Below are 7,618 nucleotides of genomic sequence, written 5' to 3'. Positions count from 1 at the left end.
AACCTCTACAACGCCATCCGCCTGCCTCCAACTGCCGCTAAGAGCCTCCACGCCTCCAATCGGGCAGTGCCTTCTCCACCGGCAATAGAGTTGCCTCTTTCATCGCCATAGCCCGCTCCATTATTCTGTCAAAGCAGAGACACTGCATCAACCATTGCTCCTCCAAACGGCCGACTAGCCTCTTCGCCCTTTCTCTACAAACGAGCATCCACAATGCCCCACCAATTGCGTGAGACTTTCGAGCGGCTCCATCTACAGCAACGTATGATTGGACGGAGTTTTCTTACGACTGGACGACAGGGTTTCTTACGTTAACGGATTCTGACAGATTCTCTCGGATCTCAGAGACTCCATCCTCGCGTAACGTGGCAGATATATCCCCTGGTTGACCACACAGTGGTTAGAATTTGCCACGTGGCAATCGTATCTGCGACGCCACCTAGGGTTACCTAATCTTGGGTACATTTAACTGTACCTCGACTGCCATGTTAGCAAACCTAGGAGCTACCAGGTTATATGCCACGTGTCATCGACACCTCAGTAAGTGCCACATCATCACGATTGACACATGTCATCCACATCATCAGTTAACCTCAACAGTCTGCCACATCATCATCCCAGTCAACATTGACCAATCAAAGTGCTACATCGTCTTTTGACCAATCAAACTGACACGTGGATTGTCCACCTCGCCTGTCAAGCACGGTTACCTCCTGCTAGGTACACACAGTCATGTGCACCCACGGTTGCCATATCATCACTGCTCCACTGGCACATCCCTTGGTAGGCACACCCCTGCATGTGACCCTCATCATCATTGAGCACTTTGCACCCTTTTTGGCCCCTCCACCTAAATCAAGCCATATCTCTTGATCCAGGAAGAATTTGAGGGTGCTCAAAAAAGGAAAATCGCTCGATTTTTTGTACTCTATATGCTCGTCACATCATGTGCACATCTTTGGTGCAAGTATCACTCACTTTTGAGCCTCGTCGACAAATCCACTTTCTACATACACATCAATCTCTACATCGACGCATCTGATCCAACATATAAAAAGAACCTAAGAAAAGAAATCAGTTGCTATTCTTTCATCGATCGACGGTTGGTATAGATCTAGATCAAAGTAGACTAGATCGCCATAGAGAAGACACTTTGAATTTCTCCAAGTTGCTAATCTAAGCCATTCCCAAAATTCCCGACTAGTTCCTACTCAGAGTCAATCCCTACTCTCACATACGGTTTCACATCATCACATTACCTGAAACCTGATGTTCATCAGTTCAATGAGCAGACTTCAGAGTGTTCAGAGGCATTGCCGATTGATTAGTGATGGGGGCAGATAGCACATGATTCGATTTCACACACATGCCATCATTGTAAAGCCTATTTGGCTATTTCACGGCATTATGCACACTTGTAAAGCATCTTGGCTATTCCCGGCATCATTTGCCACAAGCCTTGTAATTCAAATCGGATTATATATTGCAGTTCTACCTTCACCGATAGTCACGGCTATAGAAGAGCTAGTGTACTGATGCAGTAGACAAGCTAGAACGGCAAACTACTATGAATGAAGAAATGGCTGCTTTGTACAAGAATAATACTTGGGAATTATGCGACCTTCCACTAGGAAAGAAGGCCATAGCAAACAAATAGGTATACAAAATGAAGTACAATCTAGATGTAAATATTCAAAGATTTAAAGCCTGACTAGTTGCAAAAGGATTTGCACAACAATATGGTCAAGATTATGATAAGACTTATGCTCCAGTAGCAAAGATGGATTCCATATGGTTCTTGATATTACTAGCGACACTCAACACATGGAATGTGTACCAGCTCGATGTCAAGAATGCATTTCTCAATGGTTACCTAGACGAGAAAGTCTACATGCAACAACCAACAGGTTATGTTGAACCAGGTAAGGAGAATTAAGTTTTCCATCTTAAGAAAAGTCTTTACGGCTTAAAGCAAGCACCCAGAAGTTGGTACAACAGAATTGACAAGTATTTTACTGATCTGGGATACATGAAATCCAATGCAGATCATACTGAGGTACTACCCAAAACATCTAGGACTGCTCCCCACCATTGGTCTCGGTGGTACTTGTGGCTTTTTCTGCTCCATAGAACCCGAAGGCTTCTCAGGGCACTGGGCAACCATATGCCCCTCTTTCCCACATCTAAAGCATTTCCCACCTCTACGGAATTCAACTATCTGTTCAGGAGTGAATTGGGATTTGCCTTTATATGTCTTTGCAAACTAAGTACCCCTCGGCTTCAGAGGTTGAAACCCTTTCTTCTCAACCTTGGGATACTCTTTCTTTTCTGATTTTGAAAATTCAGGTTTCTGCTTTCAGTACCTCTTACTTGCAATGATGGCATTGTGACTGGATCTCGCATATGCATGAGACCATGAAATTTTCATATTTTTCCCTTGCATATTTGAAAAATTTTAAGAAAATCCATGCATATTATATATGAACCTTGTCCTCCCATACCCTAGATTTTGGATGAGGGTAGTAACATCGTACATATTGAGTTGGCACCCCATGATGATGCCTCGATCTCTTCCACTATGAGACCATCCCCTATGAGATCCCTCTCTCTTGGGCAGTGCATGAGAGTGTGCCTCTGGCATTGGCACATCATAAGCTGCACTAGGCATAGCTTCTACTTGAAACAGATGCTGAGCTCTTGGATCCCTTCTGAGTTCTTCCATCTCCTGCATACGAATGTGTACCATCTACTCAAACTCTTGCTGACTTTGCTACACAATTCTCTGTCTTAGATGTGCATCCCTATTTTGTAAATCCCACTGGATAGGTGATTGAGCCATCTTTCTACAACTTGTCTGAGATCTGCAAGCTCTCCCACACACTATGTATGCAACTGATGCACTCAACCTTTGCTTTTCAAAGAGAAAATACCTCAACTAGAGATGTATTCCATTCAAACCTGTGCGAGTGCCGGGCTGACAACTCAAAGCATAAATCCACAAGGTTGCTAAAGCATCAACAACTCTGTTGCCCCTTTCTTGGCTATTGCAAAAAGCACTCAGAATGCATCTATTTTCCCATCTCTGTGCACAAATGCATGTGTTTCTTTATTTGTGCAAATCTCTGATTTTACTGATTTTTCTGTTGTTTTTCTAACAGGAAAAAGTCTGACAGGTAGGTGGGAACTGATGGCAGAAATTTTTTTAACAGTAACTGGATGAGTAGCTGGCTAGTTACACTAACCAGACTAACTGAATCTGGTTCTGGTTGGTCTATAACTAGACCTCTAACCATATTAACTAGACCAGTCAGAGTCTGGTTACACCAACCAGACTGGTCTAGTAAGGTCAAGCTAACTGGAGCAAGGTTAGGCTAATTGGGTACTGGTTCAACTTACCAGGGTTAGGTTTAGGCTAGGCTAACCACTGGTCTACCACCTCACCACTGCACTGTGCACTGCCATGTGTCAAGCCACATCATCCCACACGTATGTTACATGTCAGCTTGCACGTGTGCACCACGTCACGCCACTACAATGGATTACGAAAGAACTAAAAAAGGCCAAAGCAGCCTCAATACAGTATTGAGATCTCAGTTCCCATTGGGGCCAAAACAGACAGTATTGAGATCTCAGTTCCCATTGCAATCCACAACAATCCACTCACGACGACTCACTTGCTTTCAGTTGCTTTCGTTCCTACAACTAGCATACACAGCACTCTCTACAATCAAGGATCCGACAAACCTCTTCCAGTTGGAGCCGATCAAACACAGTCACAAAGCTAGAGTCCACAGTCCTGAATGATGTGGACCATCCGTGAACTCCATGGATTTTCAAAAGCCAACTTGCAAATTGCAGTCCCAGAAACAAGCTCAACCTCGCATCTTTGTCCCAAACATCTCAACATGACGTGATTTAAAGAGCTTCCTTTCTTTGGGACATTGATTTCAGATGCTTCCAAGAGAATCACACAAGTGCGAACTTGAACTTGGAAGGCTTCATTCACATGGTGTTCAACAGGATGATGTACTAAACGACATACTCTCTGTCTCAAAGGTCATTTTGATACAACCCTCCCTCCCTTAGCAAAGGACCTCCAGTAGAACATTGACCAAAGAAATGATCAAACAGCAAGCATCTACACGTCTGCAACATAATCCCCGGCACCTAAATTGTGTAAAACCCAATTGTAAAAGGCACTGTCTGAGTGGAAACCCAGCCACAGAGAACTTTAATCCCTAAGAAGAGGTAGGTAGTTTTTTTTTTTTAAATAATCTCAGCTTCCTACATAATAGATAAGCAAGTGATTGGCATGCCAGTAGCCAGCTGTAACCAAAGCTGTACATGCTCACACTTTTGTGTATGACAATGTTGGTGCTGACATTAGTATTCCTTCACATGCTCAATAGACAATCTGCCTGCATTCCTAGGAAACTCTATAATTTTCATATACATTACTTACAGACTACTGTGCTCCAAAATTAGATGGTTGAAAGAAAAAGCAGCTATATCTGCAATACATAACAAGGAGCACCTTGTGTACCTAAACGATTCACATTCTTCACAGCTGTCCTATATCAATAGTTGATACACACACAAACTGAAAACTTAATCCCTTTTGAGAAAAAGTAGTTATACGTTCAGAACTCTAGGATGTCTTTGGGAAAGGATGGTCAAAATTGTTACATAAACTTTAGTGCAAATAAAAAGGCACTCAGACACAACCACCTTGCTATCTTCTGATGGTAACCAGCCTATTCATATTCCTTACGAGCTGAAGCTAGAATCAGCTCGAAGTATTTTTTTTCCCTTGTTGCAGGCGGAACCAGATCTCTCCCTCCTGGCTATGTCATTTATCGCAAGCCAATGTAGAGGTGAGAATAGCATCACAACGGGAAAACGACCCGTACCATGTGCAATCTCTTGCCATGAGAGACTTTGTGCGATACTGGATCAGGTTGTAGCAGATCAACTCCTTGAAAACCTTAGCACGGACCAAGCGCCGCATCTCATAAAAGGCCACCACACCGTGCAAGTACTTGGTCATCGTAGTCAGAATATCAATATACTGCTCTTCCGTCCAGGAAGCTAGAATCGCCCCAGGAGTGAGAATTGTTCCAGTCCAGACTCAACATGACTAACCATCTCTACATACATCAGCAATGACTGTTCTTTCCATGCTGTCTCACCATCGGAAATACATTCTGCAATCATCAACAAGGGAAGACCAGAACTTAGAAAAGAAGTCTGAGCTTACCAAGATTACATGAGCTAATCGAGCTTCTTTAGTAATATACACAAAGAAGTCCAGGTACGCGAAGGGCCTTCTGATGGGTGTTGTCGGATATCCAACCTTGTAGTTTGTTAGCCTCGTCAATCACAAGCGTAGGTGTCGGTAACGTCTGCGCCAAGAGATGTTACCAGCGCCCTTTGAATTGCAACAGCACGCCCTTTGGTGTGGCACTCTCTGAAGTGCGGAAATTCAACTTCTTTCGAAGTATGATAGACTTTCCGCAGTCAGAGGGGGCCTGTCAAAAGCATCAGAAACCCTGTCGTCTTGACAAACCTCGTCAAAAACATCGATTCCTCCGTCCTGTCAAAAATCTTCCATTCTCCTGCTGTTTACCTCCAAATCTTGCATCGCACGGCAACAAGCGATGGACATACAGGAGAGGTGGCAGGTCTAGAGCTCCGTTTTCAGCCAGGTCAAAGGCAGCAGCACACGCTCTGGCGAATGCAGTCGCGCTTGTGCTTCCTGTTCCCACGCCACGCTGTGAAAGAGCGTGGCCATGGCAGGCGCAACATCCCTGGAGCAACAAGACCAGTGAGCTACCTTAGCTAAGCGTTTGTCATACAAAATGAGCTGACTGGTTTTGTGGCGAAAAAGGGTGAAGATTATGTGCTTTTGATGCTGACGTGGGTGGAGTGTCGTCTTTCGTCTCTTTGAGCGTAGATATCGGGTGATTTGTGACATGAAATGTCTCGTTCCGGAAGATGGCGTATACTAGCTTAACCCCTACTTCTCCTACTGTTGTGCTAATGAGCAGCTCGAGAGCAAGCATTCTGTTGATGTGTATAGAAGTGCAAGAGCGTGGCCACCAAAATAGCTGATGCTATTGAAGTTGGGTACGAGAGTTTGCGTTGCTTGGGTGTGTCTAGTCTCACGTAGACACAAGATGGCGGTAGCCATAAGGTGGTTGTCTGTTAGTATGTTGTCTTTGTGTGCATTAGCAAGACAATGTTTAGCGATTCGATTATGACGTCCGACCATTTGTAGGTTGATATTTGCTTCTACATGCATTCCCATTTTTTGTTATTTGTAGTTGAGCTATTTCTCTGAGGACGTTGGTGTCGACCTTTATGTGGTTGTTCTCTAGCTTGTTTAGGAAGAATAGATGTTTTGGGGATGCAACTCTGTATGTGAGGCCATGAGTCCAAATGTTTTGCGGGTCAAGTGCGTCACTTGACATCACGCCCATGAAATCTATGTATAGTTCTCGCATTGGCTGGCTGTATAAGGAATTTCTTTCGTATCATTGTGTTCAAAGAGTTTTACCGGTCTAATACTATTTGGTGATTTGAGTTATTGGTGTCCATGTTGGCAGGGTTAGATATGTTGGTTTTCATATCAAGTTTTCAAGCGTGAGTTGTTATTTGCAAATTGCACCCAAGTGATTTGGTCATCGCTTGTTTGTGGATTATAGTTTGGAAGATTCAATTAGCGCCATTGATGAGGGATGTCTAGGTTTCCAGTACATATTTCTGCTATCATGCCCTTTTTAAGTGTCATCGTTTCGTGTAGCCTAGCATTTGCTTGTGCGTCTCTAGGCACTTTGATGTGCTTGCTGCATGTTTTGTGTTTCGTGTCAATTGCTTGCAAGATGTGAGGTGTCCCTCTGATAGTATGTCGATTGTGCCTCTCTTTTTAGGCATTTGTGAAGAAGAGGTGTGCAACTTTAGTGTCTAAGCTTGGGTGCTTGTAGGGATGTGTTGCTTATGTAGTCTAGATCTTCATTGGTTTGTTGCCCAACTCTAATTCTATTTAACACCTCTATGAATTGCTTGTGTTTTTGTCGCATTGTCATTGTAAGCTCATAGCATCGAATTTGGCTTTCCCAATATGACTCTTCAATGAGAATGTTCGAATGAGCCAATGTTTTGAAGATTCAATAGTCTCTAACGAGGTTTGCCTGGCAAAGATCACTACGCAAAATATCACGTCAAGTCCACCAAATGGTTTCATGTAGTTGTGCTTGATCGAATGAAGTCGGGTGTTGATCATGGTTAGCATCTCTTGGAAAATTAGGGATGCCTTCGTCAAAGATAAGCAATCTTAAGTTTTTGTAGAGCCTAAAGGTGTCTAGCTTGTCACCTGCAAGATTTGTTCGTGATTGAGTCATTAGTGGAAGGTGTAATGCCAAGTGTATCATTGTGCCGCCTACATGGTGAGCAGCTCTACTTGTGTGGGCAATTAGCATTGTTGTCGAAAGATAGACGTTGTTGTCAACAATTGTTTGTGCATAGTGTTGGGTAAGTGCTTGGATCAGAATGTGCAACAAAAAGGTTTTCGCTGTGCCAGCACCACTAGTTACGAATAGGTGTAGATCAGTATTGGGTT

At 43.5% G+C, this 7,618-nt stretch overlaps 1 long non-coding RNA gene across 1 annotated transcript; it reads right to left on the bottom strand.

Annotated features, from left to right (window-relative positions):
- Positions 1 to 4,641: 4,641 nt before the first annotated feature.
- Positions 4,642 to 5,952, bottom strand: LOC147886058 (uncharacterized). Its single transcript, XR_015543469.1, has 2 exons — positions 5,354 to 5,952; positions 4,642 to 5,204 (listed from the first exon to the last, which is right to left on the bottom strand). It is a non-coding gene; the product is annotated as an uncharacterized LOC147886058 (long non-coding RNA).
- Positions 5,953 to 7,618: the final 1,666 nt, after the last annotated feature.

This window comes from Dipteris shenzhenensis, chromosome 25, assembly GCF_047967505.1.
Source record: "Dipteris shenzhenensis isolate YYH24624 ecotype China chromosome 25, Dip_SZ_1.0, whole genome shotgun sequence".
NCBI lineage: Eukaryota > Viridiplantae > Streptophyta > Polypodiopsida > Gleicheniales > Dipteridaceae > Dipteris > Dipteris shenzhenensis.
This window is presented reverse-complemented; position numbering and strand designations above follow the sequence as displayed.